The sequence below is a fragment of the Littorina saxatilis genome, linkage group LG9 (genome assembly GCF_037325665.1).
Source record: "Littorina saxatilis isolate snail1 linkage group LG9, US_GU_Lsax_2.0, whole genome shotgun sequence".
In the NCBI taxonomy this organism is placed as follows: domain Eukaryota; kingdom Metazoa; phylum Mollusca; class Gastropoda; order Littorinimorpha; family Littorinidae; genus Littorina; species Littorina saxatilis.
The window spans coordinates 26,615,991-26,641,593 of record NC_090253.1 but is presented as its reverse complement, the minus strand read 5'-3'; the positions used below and the strand labels follow the sequence as shown (position 1 = coordinate 26,641,593).

The window sequence follows — 25,603 nt, the reverse complement described above, 5'->3', positions numbered from 1 at the left end:
GAGAGATACGGACAGACAAACAGAGAGACAGACAGTCTCTTGGAGACAAACAGGCAGACAGACACTGTTCCGCCGCTTTGGTAATTATGGGTGTAGCAGAACCCGCGCCGTCGGCAGAGGGATAGTTACAATCACTACTACTCTTTAAAAGTATGGGTATGTGTGAACCCGCGCCATCGGTAGTGTTTATGTAAATTATCATAATCAATTAATTCTGATGTTTTGTCATGTACACACTAAAAATTTGCAGACAGAGAGCAAATTAGGTGTGTGAGAGATACTTAAAATTTCAAAACGATACCTTTAATGGTTCCAGAGTTACAATGATTTTAGTGTGTCTCTGGGTACAGGTGAACCCAGGAAGCACGGCAAAGGTTAAGACACGAAACCTGGATCGCCGACAAACGAGGGGAGCTCACTCCGAGTCGACAATAAAAGCAAGTAAGTTATTCCCCTTCCAAAAATGGCTGCCTCCAAGACGAAATCACCGATTGAGTGGTAACTCCGTGCTGGTTGTCGATTTGGGTCTCTCCTTCCGACTTGATCATGGTGCACGAAGCCTGGTAATCTTGAACTTTAGTGTGTTAAATTCATAGCTCAGAATCGAGTGGCATACTTGACTTATTTTAGATCCAAGTACCTGTAATCAAGCCCAAGAACATTTATCATGAAATTAATTGACGGATTAAGCTCCAATTCCAAACCTAAGCATAATTAATTAATTTGGTTGTTTGATCGGCGAAAATGGCGTAGGTTGTCAACCAAGGGACTTCAATTACACGACAAAGTTGCCTCCCCTGTCCGCTGACACGGATAATTCCTTCTTTGACGCATGTGAACAAAATGCATTCGTACCAGAGTACGCTATGATTCGTACAGTTCATCGGAGTTCATTCCGTGACTTTAAAGGGATCTAAAAGACTTGTTATGATTACAAGTGCAGGTTCTCCAAATTTGGAGGCTTGAATGCCTCTGAATTATGAGCTATGAATTTAACACATTAAAGTTCAAGATTACCCGAAGCCTTCCATGTCATTTACCCTCCTGGGTTAAAGGTTATAAATTGATTCGAGAAAATAACATGACTGGTATGGACTGATCATTGTGTCTACCGTGGAGCCATCGGGGTTCTATGGGAAATGCTACACACAAAAACTTGCCTGTGAAAAGGGAAAGACGGTGACCAAAAATAAATGATGATAGCGATATTTCTAAAATTTTGTGGATCAGCAGAGTCGAGAAGCATACATGATGTTTACCAAAGTGTGTGTGCGTGTCTGTCTGTCCACGTGTGTGTTTGAGCTCTTTTCGGTACAGAATATGAGTTTGGGGATTGAGTGAAGAGGGAGACCTAAAAAAAAAAACTACTCGGTATTTTGGTTCTTTTTATCACAATTCAGTCTGTTTTAATTTTCAAGTTATATCAGAAATTTTCTATTTGCACTGATACACTGGAATCCCTTGTGGATGTATTGCTTTAAGGGTCTACAAATAGTACTACTGAACCAAAATCATCCTGTTTCTTTACGTTTTGAGCAATTCAATTGTCTTGTTTTTTTGTTTTTTAAAAATTTGATTCCTCTTCATTCTTCTCAAAAAAAGCTTTCATTGCGATAAACAAAACATTACTGGATAGACATTTTCTTGGAGAACGTCTGTATTAGCAAGCATTTAAAGTAGGAGGACGATATGGAACGTACGATAAAAGGATGTGCTTTAGCTTTCTGTCTCATCATTTATAAATGTTGCCCTTCAATCACACACACACACACTTTTGATCCAGCTCCAACCATATTTCATAAGGCTTTATTCAGGGTTGTCTCTTGTTCTTAAACATCCGATTTCTAAGCACACGTCTGTGCTGAGAATATGAACATGAACCGATATGAACATCAATGTCAGCCGCCTTTTTATTATGAAATAATGTTCATTTGTGTTCCAAACACTTCCGAAGAATACTTGTTGGTGTGTCTTCAGTCGCCCTGACATCATCACAACTCGACCCTGTCCTGCAAAAATACAAATATATACAGGGTGACACCCAAACATTCAACCCAAACAAATGCTTATTTCTTTAACATCTGTTGACCGAATTAGTTATCTTTCTTTTTTTCTTTCTTTTTTTTGTTGGTCCCTGTCCTGTCCTGTCTTGTCTTGTCATGCCTTGTCTTGTCATCCCTCTATTGGCCTACTGGCAACCTTTTCCTAACTTGTCTTGTCTTGCCATGTCTTGTCTTGTCTTGTATTGTATATATATGATAAATTAGTATATACATTTAGCATACATTTGGGTAAAGGTTTGCGAACAGGTAAGGGGTGTAAGAGAGAGAGAGAGACAGAGACAGAGAGAGAGATGGTGGTGGTCTATGTTACATTACACAGGTCAACACAGTTGCAAGTTCATAGGTTAAAGGCTGCCCTTTTCGTAGCGTTCATTAATTAATTCCTATTGTTTACATGTGCCAATAATGTTATAAAACTGTACCTAAGGGGATATAATAACGATTGGCTGTAGCTTTCAAAAACAGAAAAAATTATTTCAGTATTGCAAAGTGGTGTTGATAGTGTCGAATGTAAACAGAACAGTCTCAAAGTGAAAGTGGATGTTTTCCGGAAATTGCGAAGTTAACAAGAATACAGAAAAGCGCGCTTTCCTGCTTAGCACAATCCGCTACCGCGCTAATCTGGCGTGTCAATATCACTACGTTTTGCACGTGGAAGGTGAGCGATTTCCTTCACGCGGGGATTGACGAAGCTGTACTGTCTGTGTTGACGGTCTAAAAATAGCCCAAGCCCTGGAGAACTGTTTCTAAAGATAGCAATAAACTTTATAAAGAATTGATTATTTCTTGTAATTGGTAAGGACTTCAAACCTAAAACTTTGCAGGAAGCTTAATTTATACATCCCCGCAACGATGGGAAAAGCCCTGGAAGTAAGTAAACTAATTAAATAGGACTTTGTCAGCCTTTAAATGAGGGGTTATTGTGTATAGTGAGGAAATAATTTTCTGATGTATTTTTAATTCATTATTGGTGTTTTATGCAAAACGTACGGTCAATATTGAAAGTTTAAAAAAGGTACTGCCCTCACATTAATACGAAGGCGGGATCACAGCTGGATAAGACAAGGTACGGCAATTTCGACCCGGAGGTCTCTTTCAGGGCGCACAGAGGATGAGACAACACAGGAGAAAAAAAAAACCCACAGATAATAGCACACGGAAGGAACGATTACAGCAGTTATAATTAAATTACTTTGTGGGTCAGGGTTTTTTAGGAGTACAGGGGAAACCCCTTTTAAGACCTTAAAAAATGTGAGAAAATCAAGTCTTAAAATGGAAGGGGTCTAAAAATGGGGGTAATTTACAGGTTATGAACAGAACATCTTCTTCTTCTTCAGCGTTCCAGAAATTCTGGTGACGTGTGAGCTCATTTGCCCATTTGGGTTCCCCACACTATACTCTGAGAGCATAGTCAGCTTCACTCCGCTTTCGTTGAGTAGGCATGCTGGGTATTTTCGTGTTTCCATAACCCACCGAACTCCGACATGGTTTACAGGATCTTTTCCGTGCGCACTTGGTCTTGTGCTTGCGTGTACACACGAAGGGGATTAAGTCACTAAGCAGGTCTGCACATAAGTTGACCTGGGAGATCGGAAAAATCTCCACTCTTAACCCACCAGGCGGCAGCGACCGGGATTCGAACTCACGACCTCCCGATTAGGAGGCTGACGTCTTACCACTGCGCGCCACTTCACCCGTCACAGAACATCTAAAGAAGCAAGACCTTAAAAAGGAGGAAGTCTGAAATGAATGGGTCTGAAAGGGGGGTTCCACTGTGGAAAAGTACCTGTCAGTTTACCTGTATGTATTAGGACCGGGTGGCGGAGTGGTAACGCACTTGCGCTCGGAAGCAAGAGGTTGCGAGTTCGACCCTGGGTCAGGGCGTTAGCAATTTTCTCCCCCCTTTCCTAACCTAGGAGGTGGGTTCAAGTGCTAGTCTTTCGGATGAGACGAAAAACCGAGGTCCCTTCCGTGTACACTACATTGGGGTGTGCACGTTAAAGATCCCACGATTGACAAAAGGGTCTTTCCTGGCAAAATTGTATAGGCATAGATAAAAATGTCCACCAAAATACCCGTGTGACTTGGAATAATAGGCCGTGAAAAGTAGGATATGCGCCAAAATGGCTGCGATCTGCTGGCCGATGTGAATGCGTGATGTATTGTGTAAAAAAATTCCATCTCACACGGCATAAATAAATCCCTGCGCCTTGAATATGTGCGCGATATAAATTGCATAAAAATAAAAAAAATTAAAAAAATAAAAATCCCTGCGCTTAGAACTGTACCCACGGAATACGCGCAATATAAGCCTCATATTGATTGATTGAATAAGACCACCCCTGACATGCGGCACATACCAACTATCTACAAGTGCTTTGTGTGAACAGTAAAAAAAAAAATTTTCCTTTTTGCGAATTCATTTCATTAAACACAACAACAACAAAATTCATCAAATTCCAGCTGAGCAGAACGGCTTTCACAATTATCACTGGGCCTTTAAAGGCATGTTCCTCACCATATTACCCAGCATATCAGACACCACATGTTTGACTAGGTTTTTACATGGGAACAACAAGACTATACAGGATGGTAAAAAAAACCTCCCTATTTTCTTTTTAATCACATTTTTGACTGCGAAAAAAAAGAGATCAAAAAGGAAATATGGCGCTTTTTTTTAGACACCCCTTTTTACGTCCAGCTTCTTTTGGTGGAGATTCAAGTTACAGACACATGTGAAATTCATTAAGCAAAAAGGTTCCCACTATGCACTGCCACAGAACACAACCAGGTTATTAATGTGCGGTACAGTGTATAATTATGTTTAAGTAAAAGGATGCCCTTCTTTTGTTTAATTGGAGCATCTATGATGTCCGACATTTTGGTTCTAACGGTAAGGAACGTATGTTTAGGCTCTAATAAGGACAGTTTGTCTTGTCAAAAGCCTCATGCATATTCCTTCCTCCCCATGCAAGACTTTCTTTTATTTGAATATCTGCCTTTATAGTACAAAAATCAAATAAAAAGGTCGCACTCTGCGCATAGCGACAAAAATCGCAATTTTACCAAGAAAACCTCACACTCTTTATGTGGAGAAAGACCCTGACTGTTGCAGTATGTTATGCATTTGAAAACATCTGAAATTGTGTACTTGAATTCTACAGTTTGATCAGTTCTGTGTGTTTAAAAAGTTACCTTGATCATTCTGACATGCTCTTGCTCAAATCACATCCCAGACAATATTGTAGACTCCATTGATAGACGCTGTGGTGCATGGGAGAACTGCATTCTGAGGAAACGAAAAAAATATACACTGAGGAAGAACAGTCACAACAACATTTGCAGCAGCAACAGGCTATATAATTTTATTCAAAGAACACTTAAATAAGGTAAAATGAAAATCAGTGTTGTGTCAGTAAATTTGATTTGGGGGAGATGGAAGGATTGGGGTGGGGGTTTAGAGGCGGGGATAGAAGGATAGCTGGAAACCGGGGAAGGTGGGGTGGCTAACACAGTTTGATCATGTAATGACTGGTACAATGTTTAATATATCTAAAAAGGCAGCAACTCTGTAATGCATTATGTGAACCAACTTCTCCATAAACTAAATAAAGATCAGTAAAAGTTACCTCTTTCATTCTGGAATCTTTTTGGTCCCATCACAGCTCAGACGCAGACTCAATGGACAGATACTGTAATGATGAAAATAACACCAGCAATTTAAGGGAGAACAAGAATTATGCAGAGAGGAAAAACAGTAATGAGTAAGAACAACAGCAGCAGCAGCAGCAGACTCAATACTCTTACTCTACAGTATAACACTCTCACTGAATGACTGATTCAGTAACTAAATCCCAGTGAAGTGCAAGTGATCAAAATTACTTATGTAAAAACAGAGAAATAGAGAGACAGAGAGAGAGAGAGACAGAGAGAGACAGATAGAGAGACAGACAGACACAGACAGACAGACAGACAGGCAGAGACAATGTGTGTGTGTGTGTGTGTGTGTGTGTGTGTGTGTGTGTGTGTGTGTGTACATGGGAAATGCAGTGCCATTGAAAACAAACACTTGCTTCATTTAAATATCAACAGTTATACAACATAAGAGGCACTAGAAAAGTTGTACATGAAAATAAATGTTGCTCTTGCTGATGGAAAAAGAGCAGGGGGAGAGGGTCGATGTTGCTTGCACTTGCAGATAATTATGCACTAACATCCAGCTGTTTTTCTGTAAGTGTACTGTAACCCTGTAATGTTTAAGCAGAAATGTTTGTGGATCACGTTATGCTTCTGCTTTTAGATCAGTTTGAGTATTTGCAATATTACCTGGATCATTGCGGCATCCTCTTGATCACATCACATTTGAGACTTTGACCTATATAGACTCCATGGGCAGACGCTGAAGTTATTACAAGGGCATTCTGAAAAATGACAATACAAATGCAGAGATGTAGAACTTTACATTACACTTACAGAAGCAACAACCAGAGAGCTGATTTATACAGGTAGAGAGAGAGAGAAAGAGAAGAAGAAGTAAAAGAAAAAAGAGAGCATAGAAAGAGAGAGGGGGTGGGGGATGGGGCAAAGGGAGTGTGTAATGTGACGTGAGGAAGGGGAAGAGCAATGGAAAATGAAACTCTCAGTACTTTTAATTTATATTAACAGTTATGGAACTATTTGAGCACTCCCCATAACCACAAACAAGGTACAGACGGCAACATATGTTGCACGGAAGGGTGGGGGTAGTTGGACTGGAGAGTGTTGTTATGGGTTTAGGGTGGAGCTGGGGCGGAGTGTGTATGTAACTTGATAATAATAAGCATGATCAGTTAGTGCTAAGAACTATCTTGATCTTCACAGACATAAATTGCACAATGATTTCACCACCATGTACCTTTATTTTTGCCCTTGAGTTAGGTGGAAGACAATGTTGAGTGGTGAACGCAAGTTGTATTGATCACTGGGTCATCCTGCGGTCCGGGCCATTGATCTGCACATTGCACCAGCACAAACAAACACAATGTTATGATCTCAATCAGCCTGCATGGTCAATCATGAATCTAAGAACACAAACACTGTCCAGATCTAATTGAAAACGAGATCATCATTACTTGGGAAATTCAATGAAAATCTAGCAGTCAACGAAGCAGATAGATCTGTCCTTGCGATTGTTGTTGCAAGCAGATAAATGTGTGAACTTCCTTATCTCAACGTTATCATTCAACATATTGATATTTTGCCTGATGGATGTTGTGCCGATGAGATAAACAAACAATCAAAATCAAAGTCATAAACTTTTGAAGAAAAAAATTAAACAAATTGAGCAGAAAGAATCTAGCTTACTGCTGTGCTGATTTCGACAAAATCAATGCGTTTACATGCCGAAGTCATTCCTGCTTTTATTCATATCATACTAGATGATCCTAATCAAACACTGTACATAAGGAAGACGTGGAACTTGCGAAGAAAATGCGAAAAAGTGTTTGTGGGTTATCGTCCCTAGTTACATGCTGACGGCGAAAACAAAATGGCGGATCGCGTAGGTACCGATCGCGTGCGAGGTGGTGGTAAATTGTGCTCGGCTTTTTGTTGCAAGAACGCCCGTTACAAACAGAGCTGCTTCGGGAAAACTTTCCACAAGTTCCCTAAAGAAGAAAAAAGGTGGGTTGTGCAGTGATTATTTCATCAGGTTTACCTTCTTCAGAATGAGAATGCAATGGCTCGAGTCAACTCACTCAGATAAGCCAACTGTCTCTGGGCATTTTTGTCTGCTATGAATCATGATACTACAGTATTTATAGAACTAATATGCAAATGAAATATTACAAACATAGCATGGATCGGTTCATCCTGAGATTTCTGTACTAGCTGTACTATGTACGCGTGTGTCTGCGTGTGTACCTGTGTGTGCATGTGTACACTGTACTTACGACTGTGAGTGTGAGTCAGCAGTCAGTACAAAACAACAGTTTACACTTGATGACAAACTACCCGTGGGCATATTTGCCGAAACCTTTATCAAACCTTGCTTACGGGAAAACTACAGTACAAAGGTACATCACTCATCCGTTTTGCGTTCAGGCAGAGCGTTAGATTTAGACTGAAGATCTGATTTAGCTTTTTTTGTCTTTCCTTTTTGCTTAGTTTAACAATAACATTGTTGTTTTTATTGTCAAACTAGGTGCAGAATATGGATGCAATTCACAAGGCGAGAGGACTTTGAAAAGCTGCAGCCAGCTGATGTTCAAGGTCTCAAGCTTTGTACTGATCACTTTGAGGCCAACCAGTAAAACAATCCTGCAGAGAGGATCACTTGTGTGGAATGCTGTCCCGACATTGTTTGCAGTGCCCAATCCACCACCGAAGGTTATTTATTTATTGGTTTTAGGTTTTTGCAAACCAATGAAGCACACTATTAAATGCAGGCTGAGTAATGACAAGTTTGAGGCTGATGTAAGAATTGAAAAAAAACAGCATTGTTCCCATCAAATAATGCCTGTTTGCATTTAGCGCAAAAAAATGATAAGGCCAACAAAAAAAAGTTACTTATTTTGGATTGACGTCTTGATTATAATGATATGATGAACTTATTTTGCCAAAAAACAGCCCCAAATGGCAAAAAAAGTATAGGGTCGGCGTCAACAACAAAAAAGTTGTATGTTTCTGGTCACCTGACCCTACCTATGTTTTCCCGACGACCCTAGACTTTTATTTTGCATTTTCAAAAATAAAAGGGGTATTCGAAAATCAATTGTTTTCCTGCTTTTCAACAAAATAAGTTAAAAAGATGGTTTAAAAAAAAAAGTTTAGAAAAAAAATCTCCACCTTTAGTCATGTTAGGCCACAAAAAAAGTCTGTTTAAGGTAACATAGGCCCCCCAAAAATAGCGTCGGTAGGTCGGCTTTTTATTTTTGTATTTTAGCCATCTGAATATTTTAATTTAATTTTTTAATGCCCCAAAAAAGTCTAGGGCCGGTGGGAAAATAATAGGGTCGGTCCGGATACTGTAAACAGATTATTTTTTGTTTTGCCTTACGAGAAACATACACTTTTTTGTGTGGCCTAAGACCAATGCCATGAAATTGGGAGAATTGTTTCATTGTGACTGGGTGTTGGTTGTGAGTTTGTCAGTTAAAGAGCTGTGCATTTGCAGGTTGCTAGTGGGAGGAAGCCACCATCGCAAAGGGTAGCTACAAATGAAGCCAGCACCGACCTGTCGCCTGATGCACAAATTGTTCAACCAGGTAAGAGATTTTTAACCATGAAGAACACCCTGACATCAAAAAATGTTTAAACCCATCCATTACATAGTTGATAATTGCTGTATAGGGTGACAGGCGGGGTGGTAAGACGTCGGTCTATTAACTCGGAAGGTCGAGTGTTCGAATCCCGGTCGCGGCCGCCTGGTGGGTTAAGTGTGGAGATGTTTCCGATCTCCCAGGTCAACTTATGTGCAGACCTGCTAGTGACTTATCCCCCTTCATGTGTACACGCAAGCACAAGACCAAGTACGCACGAAAAAGATCCTGTAATCCATGTCAGAGTTCGGTGGGTTTTAGAAACACAAAAATACCCCGCACGCTTCCTCCGAAAGCGGCGTATGGCTGCCTAAATACGATCATACACGTAAAATTCCACTTGTGCAAAAAAAATGAGTGCACGTGGGAGTTTCAGCCCACGAGCGCAGAAGAAGAAGAAGAAGCTGTATAGGGCGGATGCATGGATGGATGAAATTGTACCTGTAGTTCCAACACGTAAAGATGGGAAACATATCCTGTTAGAGGCATGGTGTAACAAGAAACAATTAAGTGGCTCTATTCCCATCTCCCCCCCCCCCCCCTTTCCCCGTAGCGATATAAGCTTCGTGGTTGAAAACGACGTTAAACACCAAATAAAGAAAGAAAGAAAGAGGCATGGTGTGTGAGGAGTTTACCTGGTACTGTTGTCCTAATCAATCAATCAATCAATCAATCAGTATGAAGCTTATATAGCGCGTATTCCGTGGGTACAGTTCTAATGGCCTCACCCATTCAGTACCAAACAAGGTCAATTCCATCATTGTTCCACATCGTATCCATAGTTGCTAACACACTTCATTTCTGGCCTGCCTTCCTACGCTATTGTTTATTTTCATTTTGTGATTTAATTACACATGTTTTAATTTCTTCCAGGTTGTAACTTGTTATGTTATTTTATGTGTGTTTTCTTTTTTAGATGACATTCAGGCGATCCTGGAGGACATAGGATGTAAAGCATCAAAGTCGTCATCCTCCCCATCCCCTCGTGAAGCGGAACTTCGGCAGAAGGTCAACAAACTGAGGAGCAAGGTTTTCCGATTAGAAAAGAAAACGATGGAACCCCGTGTAAAACGAGCGAGTAAATTAGCCAAGCCTCCCAAGAAAGACTTTGTAGTAGAACAGTCGTCTCATATATTATCAGGCGAGGCGAGCTATTTTGCCATTTATGCCTGTTACATATTTACCGGTTATCTGCTGCTGTGTCCAATCCTGGCAGAGACGGGAACGCATGTTACCAAGGAGCTGAAGGAGAGTCAATGAGATGAGAGAATGTGATTAACAATTGCCAACTCTCTCCGTACAAAGAGGGTCCAAAATTGTATAAAAAAAAATTGATGGTAGGCAATTCAAAATTAAAAAAAGGACTCTCGGAGCATGGACTTAATGAGTCAAAAATTAAAGAAGGCTCTATCAGCCGAAGTACATGTTTTGTCTATTGTCTTTTTTATTTTGAATTCCCTACCATCTATATTTTGATACAATTTTGGACCCTCCCTGGTGTGTTGTTTCTGATGTACCTTTTAGTCTGTTTACAGTAACATAGGCACACAAAAAGAGGGTCGATAAATCGGCTTTTCTTAATTTTTTTTTATAACCATCTTTTTAAATTATTTTGCAAAAAAACAGGAACAAAATTGATTTTTTTTCTTTTTCTTTTTCTCCAAATGCCCCCCCAAAAAAAGTCTAGGGTTGGTCTAGAAAAATAGGGTTGGTCGGGATACCGTAAACAGGCTATTTTGCTTTGTTTTGCCTAAGCAATGACTAACAAACTTTCTTTAGGGTCTGACATTGTATATACTATACAATTTTTTGGGTATTAACTAAATACATGTATACAGTTTTCGATTCCTTTTATACTTTTTCACAAATTAGCCCCCCCCCCCCCCCCCTTTTTTTTTTGTGTAGTCTGCCCTGGGGGCGGGAGGTCTCCTAATTTCGGTTTCTAGGGTCACCTTATGCTTCCCCATGAGCTGAGAACTTAATTTAAAATGAGCCTCGATTTTTTTATTTGTATTTTGTAATTGTGCCTTTGTCCAGTCACAGGATTTCACTTTGTACTTAAAAACTTGGCGCTGTCATCATTTATTGCTATTTATTGTTCAGTTGTTCAGTATTTATTGCTATTGGGCATCAGTTGTTCAGTTGCCCTCTTTCGAATGAGCCATGCATGCATTATGGATGTGTTTAGCGAATTGGGATACCTCAAGCAATGTAAAAGAAGAAACAATGTGAAGCAAACATATAGCACCAAATAAAATAACCGAATCAGAATGGAAACTTCTTCAGTGTATGTGTGTGTGTGTGTGTGTGTGTGTGTTTGCTGTTTTAAATACCGAAAATGTGAAAATAAAGCAAGTCACAACATGAGAAAGATCGACTGTACTAGTCATAACAAAGCAGGAGACAGCCTGATCAGCATGCAGCAAAGGGGAATAACTCGTATTTAGCCATTCTCATTTCTAAGCATGCCCAATGAGGAAGTTATCCTTCTTCCCATTGTAGTTTCTTTGTCCTAATGCACAACAATACGAAAACGAGCTCAGCGAAATGAGTAACACTGCCTCACCTGCACTAACACAATGCTGCAGAAGCGAAGGTCGTCTACGACTGGAAATTTCGAAGTCGAACAGCGGCGTTTTTTCACTCTCAGCGGTTGTCTTGCTCGGAAAAGTGAAAAGCTTAACTTGAAATCGAACGGAAGTCACCATTCTACCTTTTCGTTCAAGCGTTGTTTTTATAAAATCTCAGAAAATGTAATTTTGACTTGGGTGATTTCGTCCGCCATTGAGATTCAGTTTTTCAATAATTTGTCTTCCTCCTTGGCAGAAGAGTCAAAGGTTCGGCCCGATCTTCAAGGTTCCCAAGACATGACTTGCAAACCCCGAACCTAGTTCGCCGAACCTCCCAAACCTAGTTCGAAAACTCAGGTTCGTCTGGTTAAGAACCAAGACAAGTTCGCCGAACCAGTCTTGAGGTTCGCCGAACCCCACGAACCTAGTTCGCGAACCAAAGGTTCGTCTGGTTAAGAACAGCCTTAAAGCTAACAATGTCGTTTTCAGCCCTATTGGACCCTGTGTGAACAACATCACTTCTAGATTATACGTCATTCGTTTTGTGGACGAAAATATGACATTTTACACATATCGAGATAGACAGCAGTGGCGGATTTAGGGGGGGAGGGGGCTAAGGCCCAGCCCTCCCCCCCCCCCCCTTCGGAGAACACTCGATCAGGAGCCCTTCGTCCCGTCCCCACCCTCCCCCTCCTTCTCCGGCTCCCCCCTCACGTGCTTTCAGCCTGTCACTCAAAACCACGTCAAGCTACTCATCACCAAGACAGCCATCAAGACCTGCGAGCTAGACCCCCTGCCAGGCTTCCTCTTCACCAAGTGTCTGGACAAGCTCCTGCCGTCTATCACAGATATCATCAACATCTCCCTGGCCACAGGCGTCGTTCCCGACTGCTTCAAGTCTGCCGTTGTCCGCCCACTCATCAAGAAGCCCGGCCTTGACGTCAACGAGTTGAAGAACTACCGTCCTGTGTCCAACCTGCCCTTCCTCTCCAAGCTTCTGGAGCGTATCATCCTGGAGCAGTTGAGCGCCCACCTGTCTCGGAACTCGCTGATGCCAGTCAGCGTATCGCCCTCACCACAGCACCGAGACGGCGCTCCTGCGAATCACCACGGACCTCCTGAACGCAACAGATAGCGGTCTCGTGTCTGCCCTTGTGCTGCTGGACCTTTCCGAGGCCTTCGACACGATCGACCACCAGCTACTCGTCGATCGCCTCAGTTCCACGTTCGGCATTCACGACACCGCCCTAGCCCCTCTCTTGGTTCCGGAACTACCTCCAGAACCGCTCTCAGACTGTCACCACTGATTCGTTCTCCTCTCAGCCTGTCCCTGTCCGCTTCGGCGTCCCACAAGGGTCTGTCCTCGGCCCTGTCCTTTTCACCCTGTACACCCAACCCCTCTCCCTGGTCATCGAACGCCACGGCTTGAACTACAACTCCTTTGCCGATGACACGCAGCTCCAGAACAGCGCCAAGCCGGAGGACGTTGACCATCTCCTGGGATCCATCTCCAGTTGTTTCACTGACATCAAGAACTGGATGACTGAGAACAAGTTGAAGCTGAACAGTGAGAAGACGGAGGCCCTTCTCGTTGGAACACGACAGAAGATTGCTTCCCTCACTGTGACCGACCTCCAGCTGGATGACGCGACTGTTCCATTCTCCCCTGTTGTCAAGAGCCTTGGCTTCTTTCTCGACTCTACTCTATCCATGCAGACACACATCTCCTTCATCATCAAGACCTGCTTTTTCCACCTACGACGCATCGCCTCCATCCGTCGCTACCTCACCCACGACGCCTGTGTCAAGCTGGTTGTCTCCCTCATCTTCAGTCGTCTGGACTACTGCAACTCCCTTCTGGCTTGCCTCCCCACCTCATCCATTCGTGGCCTACAACGAGTTCAGAACGCTGCTGCCAGGCTGACGTTGAGGAAGACGAAGCGAGACCACATCACCCCCCTACTTTGCTCCTTGCACTGTCTCCCTGTCAACACCCGAATCTCCTACAAACTGTCCACTCTGGTCTACAAGTGTCTCAACGACTCTGCTCCTGAGTACCTTCAATCCTCCCTGGACCTGTACACCCAGCCCTCCGACCGTCCCCTTCGTTCTGCTGCTGACCCACTCCGCCTTCACATCCCTCGCTCGAAACTCGCATCTGCTGGTCAGCGTGCATTTCCCTCCGCGGGCCCCTCCGTCTGGAACTCCCTGCCGCTTGATCTTCGCCAGAGACCCTCTCTTGACGCGTTAAAGAGTAGGTTGAAGACTCAGTTCTTCCCGTAGCTGGCTGCGACTTTCATGTTCGACGTGATGTGTTGTGCCCCAAAAGACATTCTTGTGCTGTGCTCTGTGAGAGGTGTTTTCTTTGTGCTTAATATTATTTTGTTTGGACCTAGCTATTGATGTGTACATTGTTGTTAAACAGTTGTTTGTTGTATGTTTATCAGGGTTTCCTAGTGTGTCATAGGGTTCGTGTCCGTCTGTAGATGTTAGTTTCTTTGTTAGTCCTGTGTTGACAACTCTTCGACAAGCGCTTAGAACTGTACCCACGGAATACGCGCTATATAAGCTTCCTATTGATTGATTGATTGATTCAGGGGGAAACAGAGAGAGAGAGAGAGAGAGAGATGACTAAATGACAGTTTCTGAGCTCAAGTGGTCCTATAGATTGCAGCATTTTGCTTCCTTGTAAAAAGAAAGTTCGGGGGGGGGGGGGGGGGACATGCCACCGGACACCCCTAGCATGTTCGGGCGCTTCGCGCCTTCAAGTTTGTGCAAAAAAGATCCTGGATCCGCCCTTGGACAGTGTTCCTCCGAGACCGCGCCAGCGGTCGAGGTGAACAATGACTGTCGAGATCGGTGTAAAATGTCATATTTTCGTCAACAATACAACTAACATTTACGTATCGATCGATTTTAGTTAGAATTCCCTTAATTTTTACGATTGAACGCACACATACATGCACTGTTTTGTTGTCTCGGCTGATCCGCCTCAATATGAGTTTTTGTCGGACTCTGACGTCACATGGCTCACAGACGTGAAATCCAATGTTCAATCGATACATACACGTGTATGGCTTCTACTGTACTAAAATAGTAATGTAAAAAAAATACACACGCTCGAGAGCCGTGCTTGTATGTCGAGGAGAAGTATTATGTCATTTCTGTTGGTTATAGAATAAAGTCAGGTTTGTGAGGTAGTATTTTATTGTCCCCTACCTCAATAAAAATCTCATAATGTTTCCATGTGACTTTCACTCATGAGCATAATCATGTGAGGCTATAATTATGACCCACCAAAGCAGTGAAAGGTATCGTAAGTGGTTGCTTGACATGGTCTTGGTTAGCCTGCACTCAGTCATAGACTATAGCCACCATCTCGTACAAAATCACGAGGCCAGTGTCACCAAGACCGACGCTTGTTAGCATTGGGTGTGAGGGGGAGAATGTTTGACTGGAAACTCTATAGCCTGGAAACTCTCGAAACTCTTTGTGGGTACGATTTCTTTGCATTATGAGAATTTAACCCACCACAGCAGTTACACGCACGGTAAGTGTTTGCTGGAAATGATCTCGGTTAGCCTAGAAACACTGTGCTCACAGACTGGCTACTATCTCGTCCAAAAGCTCGCCGCTAGTGTCACCAAGACCATCGTTGTTAGTGGAGGTGTTTTGCTGAAAGGTATATGTTTGACTAGAAACTCTAACCTGCGTTGAACTCAGAAGTTTGTGTGTACAAATTCTTTGCATACGCAGAACGCCTAAGTAAAGTCAGTGACGTTGCCCTTATCTTGGTAACAGTAAAGTGTTTGTGTCACAAGGGACACACAACTGAAAGTAGGTGCATGAGTTTTCTTTCTTACTTGACTAAATGTTTTAACATAGCCGGGGAATCGAGATGAGGGTCGTGATGTATACATGTGTGTGTGTGTGTGTGTGTATGTGTAGAGCGATTCAAAGAAAACTACTGGACCAATCTTCATGAAACTTCACTTGAGAGTTCCTGGGTATGATATCCCCAGAGATTTTTTCTTTTTTTCGATAAATGTCTTCGATGACGTCATATCCGGCTTTTTGTGAAAGTTGAGGCGGCACTCTCACACCCTCAGTTTTTGATCAAATCGCTTGAAATTTTACATAAGCAATCTTCGATAAAGGCCAAACTTTGGTATTGTATTTCAGCTTGGAGGCTTGAAAATTAATTGATGAGTTTGGTCATTAAACATCTGAAAATTGTAATCAAGAAATGTTTTTTTTATATAAAAGGATCTAAAAAGAGTTTCATTTTATTTTTCATTATTTCCTAATTCCAAAAACATATAAATGTGTTATATTCGGATTAAAAACAAGCTCTAAAAATTAGAAATATGAAATTTATTATTAAAATTAAATTTCCGAAATCGATTTAAAAGCAATTTAATCTTATTTCTTGTTGGTTCCTGATTCCGAAAATATATAGATATGTTATGTTTGGATTAAAAACAAGGTCAGAAAGTTAAAACGAAGAGAGATACAGAAAAGCGTGCTATCCTGCACAGCGCAACCACTACCACGCTGAACTGGGTTGTCAATTTCACTGCCTTTTCCACGAACGGGGGACAGACGATGCTATATGGTCTTGTCGAAAAAAATGCAGTGCGTTCAGTTTCATTCTGTGAGTTCGACAGCTTGACTAAATGTAGTTTCGCCTCACGCGACTTGTTTTGTTTTTTTTCCCTTCGAGATTTGCATCTCATGCTCAACTTTCAGTTTGTTTAACTTTACCCAAGACAATTCTTATTTTTAAGCAGCTTCAGCTGGTTTCAAATGACAAATAATTTTTTTTAAATATGAGCAAATAGTTTTGTGTAAAAGGCATAATGCAAAAGGGTATAATTACCTAAATAAGTTTGATAAAGAGTGGCACATGTGTGTGTGTGTGTGTGTGTGTTTGTGCGCGTGCCTGCGTGCCTACCTGCGTGCATGTGTGAGTGTGTGTGTACGTGCGCGTGTGTGTGTACGTGCGCGTGCGGGCGTACGTGCGTATGTGTGTGTTTCTTGCGTGCGTGCGTACGCGTGCGCATGTGAGTGTGTGTATGCGTGCACACATTAATGTGTACTTATAAAATATTCAAATAATTGTATGAAAGCTTTCCAAAATTCAAACTGCAGCATATTGAAGTATGGAGCTGTTAAAAAGTTGTATTGACAATGTGAATAGCCTTTTTTTTAATTTTTCATAGCCATATATGAAAGATAATAAGGCCGAGGCCATTTAGAAAGAAAGATAGTACTTACGGTATGTGAGTCAGAGTGCACATATTTTTTTTATTACTTTATTGTCAAAATTCCTGTACCTTATCCCAGCGAAAAGTTAGCAGCAACAGAGCCACGCGATACAGGTGTGTGCGTGTTTACCTGTAATCAGCCACCGGCCTGCACTACATGTACATGTATCATCATTAGGAGTGTGTACTGTAAATTGTAACCCTTTTATCTTACTATATAGCTATTCTGATGAACACGTGGGGGAATTCGGGGGCTGTGATTGGATGGTCTCTTCCGATCATCAAAGCATAATGCTACGGAAGTCGGCCATTTTTCTCAATATCCAAAAACATATTGTCAAATATCCAAAAGCATATTGTCAATAACAAAGTTTACCCACCTGTACCACACGATGTTTCACTGATCGACAACAGCATTCACTGACAACTTGAAATTCTTCTCGGGAATGTTTTTCAGCTTTACAAATGTCGATAGCATACCCTTTTATGCTAACTTCCCGATGAAACAGGACTAAACCTATTATTTTCTGTCCCTAAACACCACAAAATGCCCAAAGTCGAAAGATGTAGTACAAACAGGGGAGTACAACGGAACAGCCGTTTTTGTGTGCCTGTGAGCTTGGTTCTCGGTTGCCGACTGACACAAATTTTCGCATTCGGCTTTTCTTATCTCGTAACTCCACACTAAATACCCCACTTCCCCTCTAAAGTATGGCACTAACATTCATGTAGTCGTTTATAACTGAGGTTGAAAAATTCGCTTCATGACGAGACAAGTATAAATGCCATTCACCCAAACTGGAAACGTCGCTGCCGTCTGCTCGCTTTGTACGGATTAGCTGTTCTCTTTTCCTCCCCTTGTTGCATCCTAGTTCTTCAGTTGTTTCTAGTTTTCCGTTGATGTTGTGGTTTGGTCTTCTTCATAAGTAGTCTTGTTCAAAATTAAAAAAACTCAAACTTCTTTTTGTTGTATACGAATGAACTAATAAAAAGCTGTTTAACAGCTGTGTTGTCAAATCGAGTTTTTTTCCAAAGTCAGTGTGGCGCCTGCGCAAAACTAATGCGCATAAGAAACGGCGTCTGCTATCAAAACCTGAGATCAACGCATCGACGCAAAAACTGTCATTTTGTAAGTTTGGAACAACAAATAAAGGTCAGAACAGCTATATAATCGCTATTGTATTTTCAGCGTAGCAATAGGGTCCGATATTTAGACTCGAACAAGTATAATGCGACTCGTCTTCGACTCGTCGGCATTATACTTGTCTCGTCTAAATATCGGACCCTATTGCTACGCTGAAAACACAATAGCTGTTAATCGTCTTGCTTTTATATGCTCATATACTGATACATGGTTTTTTTTAAATTCTTTTTCATGTTCTCCACTCAATGAAATGTTCGAGGTAAATAGAAAAATAAGTCATCGAACGTTTAATCCATGTTGTTACATAAAAAGTCAAGACCATGAAAATACTTGTCGTGTTCAACTAGTGAAAGCAGCTCATTTCATTGGAAAAGATCAAAGCAAATGTATCGTGCATACGTGAGAGAGACCACTCATGTGACAAATAAATCATCTCTTCACTCGCGTGTATATCATGTAAATGAGGTCTGATCAAACTACGGTCTGGCAAGGACCTCATCAAGTATTATTCCATAGTTCGTGATGACAAAGTCACCAAGTCATTCTCGAAATACTTTCTTGTTTCCGCTGTAAGAATTTTGATAACTTACACGTGACGCTTTAATTTCTATTATGGCGTGTTTTTGCTTTTCGCGTCAGAGATTTCACATTGGAAGAGATAGAGGTTAAAGAAGACGTGTCTACGGTTTGGAAACTTCAACTTTGTTTGGAAGTTTGAGGTAGAGGGCTGTTACGGCTGGTACTTGTGTGTAAATGTATGTATGTGTGTCGTTAATACCCTATCAGAAAAATGCGTGTGTTATTTCTGTTCACAAACTCCCGTCTCACACACACACACAACACTCGAACAAAGCACAAAGACTAAACACAATTCCTGCCCTTTGCCCTCATACTTGTATTCAAGTGATCACACATTAACCAACAATCACAACAAAATATCAATATAATATCTCATCCACTCAAAGACTCTTTCATCCAATATAACATTATTATCTCGAGTAAGATGAAAGGAAAGTCTCTCTCTCGATGATGTCGTCCTTGCTGACTCTCCGTTCAAGAATCACACATACTAAAATAATTCACATGTCGGCTCACATTTCAGTGGCCGTACATCTATTCTGGATTCATCCAATCCGTTACTACACCACTTAGCTGGTTATCTTTACTTGCCAACTCACAATACAGTGGTTACAAGTTTATGTCGGATTCTCACAATCCTATTTCACATACAAAGTTCTGTAGGTGCGCACACTATTCCAGGTCGCACATGTATGTTTACTCACGAATCAGCGGGTCCGACACTTGCACCATATCTCACATAATATGGGGTTCACACCAGCTGCAAGCTCTCCAGCGCTGCGTTACACTCCCGCGCCGACACCTACTGGTCCTGGCCGCAAGGAGGGGACGCTCCTCTTCTCACCCCTCTACTCTTCCAGTCGAGCGCGTCCGTGCCCCCACTGGGAAGCTGTATAGAAAGTTTATGCTACCGTAAGTTTCAATTCTAGATAAACTTCTCTACACAATAATACTTCCATTCTTTCTCAGTATTATTCAATTATCCGCCAACTACTATTTACACCAGCTCATTTACAAGTAACTTCATTACCACAGAACATACCACACTCTATTCAAAATGGCTGACACAGCTCACGCACGTTTTCCACCCATTTCACAACATGACTCTCACAGTCATTTCACAAGTTAAAGTTACTGAACAAAAATACAATTCAATAAATACCTGTATTCTCACAGCATTTGAATCATAACAGATTCATTCACAGTAGCCACTAAACAGTCGGCTCACTGCTCAAGGAGCAACATCTGACAACAGCGTCGTGTTAACGCACCCTCTCCCGAGAGCGCTTTCAGATGTTCTGCCGGCTATCTAACATGGCGGCTTCAAGGTTATCATATTTTAGTCATCTCTGATTGGCCCGTAGCAGCCAATGACAATACAGGTCACACGAGTCAGCCGTGAAACACAAAGTATGGCCAGCCAATCTGTACACATTCGTTTAAACCATCTAACACTAAATTATGTACAAATCCATTTGTCACAAGGGCACACAAGTACAGAATGTATGATTAACAGAATACTACACTTGCTGGGTGACATCAGGTTTAACCTCGTTGCTTTTTCAAATAGTGATTAGCTCGCTCTCTATATCAATCAATCAATCAATATGAGGCTTATATCGCGCGTATTCCGCGCAGGGATTTTTTTTAATTTTTTTTTTATTTTTTATTATTATTTTTTTTTAATGCAATTTATATTCAAGGCGCAGGGATTTATTTATGCCGTGTGAGATGGAATTTTTTTTTACACAATACATCACGCATACACATCTGCCAGCAGATCGCAGCCATTTCGGCGCATATCCTACTTTTCACGGCCTTTTATTCCAAGTCACACGGGTATTTTGGTGGACATTTTTATCTATGCCTATACAATTTTGCCAGGAAAGACCCTTTTGTCAATCGTGGGATCTTTAACGTGCACACCCCAATGTAGTGTACACGAAGGGACCTCGGTTTTTCGTCTCATCCAAAAGACTAGCACTTGAACCCACCACCTAGGTTAGGAAAGGGGGGAGAAAATTGCTAACGCCCTGACCCAGGGTCGAACTCGCAACCTCTCGCTTCCGAGCGCAAGTGCGTTACCACTCGGCCACCCAGTCCTCTCTTATGACTGTATCGTCATCGTCGTCATCTTCATCATCATCGTCATCATCATCTGTAATGTGTGTATATTGGTGTTTGCAGTTTAATTGTTACTTCATAAGTGTTTTCATCGATAGTGTTGGTCTGTGTGTGAGTGTGTTCGTTCCAAGGACAGATTGTAAAAAAAGGCCCAGCCTTAAATCTTTAGCCTTGTAAAATAAAGTTCAGTTCAGTTCAGTTCAGTTCAGTTCTTAATCGTTCTTTCCTATCAGATGAATGCAGGCGAATGGCAACGCTGGTTGTACGGAGTGTGGGCGGTGGGGGAGGTGCTGCTGTTCGGGGGACTGGTCTACGGCTGGCCCTCACTCGTCCTCCTCCTCAAACCGCGTCACATCTTTAGAGACCGCTGCCTTCATGACGTCACTCATCAGATACGTCACAACCACTCTGACGTCATGTCACTCAACGGACCCCTTATCGCAGACATTAACTGTTCTGAACTGTCTTTAAACGAAGATGAGTTTCCCATGAGGGCTTACGTTTCAAAAGGTCCGGAGTATACCTCGACTACTATGGAAAGTACGACAGTGGGAAAGTCTTAGTTGATTCAACCACGGTGTTAAAATCCTTCACGGTAAGTAACGATAGTTCTGTGGAAGGCAACTTCTCCGATGCTGGTGTGGAAGATAGGGGAGAGAACTGCGTGGAGAGGGACGAGGCTTTTGCCTTGGCCTACACGATTATCACTACTGTCCAGTCCGTCGGAAGTATCGGTGTCGGGCATGCGCAACGGAGTTTGGGCACGCGCACAACCAGGATTGGAACTGGGTGAGTGTACTTTACTATGATGAAACCCGTGCTTTGAAACTCATTCTTCTTCATCGTTCATGAGCCGAAGTTCCCACGTTCACTCATGCTTTTACACGAGTGGGTTTTTGCGTGTATGGCTGTTTTTATCCCGCCATTCAAGCAGCCATACGCCGCTTTCGGAGGAAACATGCTGGGTATTTTCGTGTTTCTGTAACCCACCGAACTCTAATATGGATTACAGGATCTTTTTCGTGCGCACTTAAATTGGTCTTGTGCCTGCGTGTACACACGAAGGGGGATAAGGCACTAGCAGGTCTACACAGAAGTTGACCTGTGAGATTGGAAAAATCTCCACCCTTAACCCACCAGGCGGCCACGGCCGGGTTTTGAACGACCTTCCGATTAGGAGGCATCGATATTTTATCCACTAGGCCACTGCGCCCGTCACAGAGACTGATTATTTAGAATCTCACTACCCTAAAAAGTTGTTTGTTTAAAAGATCCCCCGAAAGCGGCGTATGGCTACCAAAATGATGGGGGTACAAGCGGTCATACACGTAAACACATGGGCGTTTCAGCCCATGAACGAAGAAGGAGAACACGTACGTTTGTTTTAAAGAATTGTGTCAATTCTCCCAGTTAATTTATCTCTGTGTACAGACTCCCTCTGTTTAAATACCTGATTTTCGACCAGATTTTCAGAGGTCTTAATATAATATAGATGTCACTGCACGTGAAAAGCGGAAAGTTCTAATCAGATTTTTTTTTTCGATGCTGAATTGTGTAAACTCTGTCCTGCTTGGTCTCAGAATGCAACAATTAAAGTAATATCTACGTTTGCAATCAGAAATAAGAGGAATACACGTGGTGCGGGTATGCTGACATATGGTTCGACAAGTATATTTTCTTTTGCAGTTTGACCTACATTGGCGGTTTGCTGATGGTGGGTTTCGTCACACCAGGTAAACTGTGGACCCCCCAACCCACACACACACACACACCCACACACACACACATACACACACACGTATGTGATGGTTGAGTTTGGAATTGGGCTAGATTCCGAATGTAGCTGGATAGAATGAGACAGGATTCCGATCTCAACTGGATGAAATGAGAATCTTTGGTAACAAAACACCTTGAATTCTGATTCTATCCAAAAGCTCAGTGACAAGAATCAAATCAAATCAGACCCGCGAAATAGCTGGATGAGATCGGAATGCTGATTCTATCCAGCCTCCCTGGCCTACTTTACATGATGAAGTTCAGAGCATTCAGCACTACTGATAACCGGTAAGATCTGCTCATTCTTTACATGATGTTTATTTTACATGATAAATTTCATAGCATTCAGCCCTAGCTCACTAGTTCACTACCTTGTGCATAATGCTAAAACGTCATTTTATTCTGCTATGGTTTCTTCCAGTGCCACATGCAAACAGCTCTTCAACAATATGACCACACTGTTAGGCACGCGTAAAAAAGCCTCCTTGCCTACCGTCTTTGACTTTCAACAACTTCCGGCCCTTTTTAGTGACTACTTCAAGAACAAAATCCTTTCGATACGTGACAGCTTTTCGCATGTTGCAAACACACAAAGCGCATTTCCTACCGATCCGTTTCAAGGCACTCCCTTTTTAGCTTTCACCACTGTGTCTGAAGACGATGTCAAGAAGTTAATTCTAAAAACCGCCCCCAAGACGTGCGAACTTGACCCGATTCCAACCAAACTACTTATTCAAAACATCGACATCCTCCTCCCTACCATCACTAACATAGTGAACGAATCACTCTCTTCTGGCGTTGTCCCCACGGAATTCAAAACCGCTTTAGTAAAACCACTGCTGAAGAAAGCTTCTCTCAATTCCAACGAGTTGAAAAACTATAGACCTGTCTCAAACCTTCCTTTTCTATCGAAAATTCTCGAAAAACTTGTTCTCCGACAGCTTGCCTCACATCTCTCATCCCACAACCTTCTTAGTGCCCACCAGTCAGCCTATCGACCACGGCACAGCACGGAAACGGCTCTTCTTCGTATTTTGAATGACCTTCTGACCGCTCTAGACCAGGACAAAACATCCGTCCTCTTGCTTTTAGATCTGTCTGCGGCTTTTGATACGATAGACCATGACATTCTCTTTTATCGTCTAGAGCACTACTTTGGCATTAGCGAGATGGCTCTCTCTTGGATTCAAAATTATCTCTCAGACAGGAAACAGTTTGTTCTGATCGATGGCCAACAATCTGCTGAAACCTCTCTTGTGTTTGGTGTTCCTCAAGGTTCTGTGTTAGGCCCGGTGCTGTTCATTATGTACACAACACCGCTGACAACTCTCATAGAGAATCATTGTGTGCTACACGAAATCTTCGCAGATGATACGCAGATCAATCATTCCGCATCACATGACAAGTACCCAGATTTGGTTCTGTCGCTACAGGAGTGTGTGAGAGATGTCGGGGCATGGATGGAAGAGAACAAACTCAAACTAAATGACGACAAAACTGAAGCCATGCGTTTTTCATACTCCACCCCTACCCATGCTAAGTCTATTTCAGAACTCCCACAGGCCATCTCTTTGAACAATATTGACATCAAGTTCTCGGATACATCCCGTGATCTCGGAGTCTTTTTTGACAAAGATCTTAGCATGAAACAGCATGTAGTCCAAACATGTAAAGCAGCGCGAATGGAGATCCGGCGTATAGGTTCCATTCGACAGTACCTTACCGAAGACGCAACCAAAAGACTAGTCTGTTCCGGCATACTCTCTAGATTAGACTACTGTAATTCACTGCTCGCTGAATGTCCCAAATCTGTCACCAAGCCCCTGCAACTAGTCCAGAACGCTGCCGCTAGACTCGTGTTTCGAACACCTATGAAACAAAGCGTCACGCCTCTACTCAAACAGCTACATTGGCTTCCAGTGGAACAAAGAATTAAATACAAGATCTGCTGCATTTTCTATCAAATTGCCGCGGGCACGGCTCCACAGTACCTGTCCGATCTCGTGCAGAAAAACAATCCTGAAAGGGTTGTCCGTTCTGCCTCCCAAAATAAATTTGTCAAAGCTCCTAAGTATCAGAGGGACGATCATGGTGGCCGCTGTCTTTCAGTCGCAGCTGATCATAATCTGGAACAAACTCCCTTTGTCTCTACGTCTCAGTCCATCTCTGCCTTCTTTCAAAGCAAATCTCAAGACTCACCTCTTCAGAGAAGCATTCTATGATGATGTAGTTGTCGCGACCCTGTAAATGTGCACTTTCGGATGAACAATGTTTACTGTGTGTGTGTGTGTGTGTGTGTGTGTGTGTGTGTGTGTGTGTGTGTGTGTGTGTGTGTGTGTGTGTGTGTGTGTGCATCATAATTGTTGTGTATACTGAGAGTTCGTTCCTGTAAGAGCCTCTGGATTTTTGTAACATTTATGTTTTGTTTTTGGTTTTTGTTGTAAAGTGTTTATGATTGTGTTCTATTCCGTCAATGGCGTCATTCTGGTAATGATGTTGTTATTGCTTTTGTAAAGCGCTTTGTGTGTTCGAAAGCGCTATAGAAATCACCATTATTATTATTATTATTATTATTATTATTATTATTATTATTATTATTATTATTATTATTATTATTATTATTATAACCGGAATGATGTTCTTCATACTGTACATGACACTTTGCATGCTGAACTGCGGTTGTTAGCACTAGTTATAACCGGCATGATCTGCAAATTCTTTCCATTGATGTTTGTTTGTTTGTTTGTTTGTTTGCTTAACGCCCAGCCGACCACGAAGGGCC

General features: G+C 42.1%; 2 long non-coding RNA genes across 3 annotated transcripts; one reads left to right on the top strand and one right to left on the bottom strand.

Annotated features, from left to right (window-relative positions):
- Window positions 1–703: 703 nt before the first annotated feature.
- LOC138975732 (uncharacterized) lies at window positions 704–12,402 on the bottom strand. Of its 2 annotated transcripts, XR_011458726.1 has the most exons (6): window positions 11,928–12,402; window positions 6,958–7,053; window positions 6,390–6,484; window positions 5,693–5,755; window positions 5,259–5,352; window positions 704–2,009 (listed from the first exon to the last, which is right to left on the bottom strand). It is a non-coding gene; the product is annotated as an uncharacterized lncRNA (long non-coding RNA). The 2 variants fall into 2 exon arrangements; XR_011458725.1 differs by lacking the exon at window positions 11,928–12,402 and having other exon boundaries at window positions 6,958–7,484.
- Window positions 7,488–11,632, top strand: LOC138975733 (uncharacterized). Its single transcript, XR_011458727.1, has 3 exons — window positions 7,488–8,429; window positions 9,217–9,307; window positions 10,278–11,632. It is a non-coding gene; the product is annotated as an uncharacterized lncRNA (long non-coding RNA).
- Window positions 12,403–25,603: the final 13,201 nt, after the last annotated feature.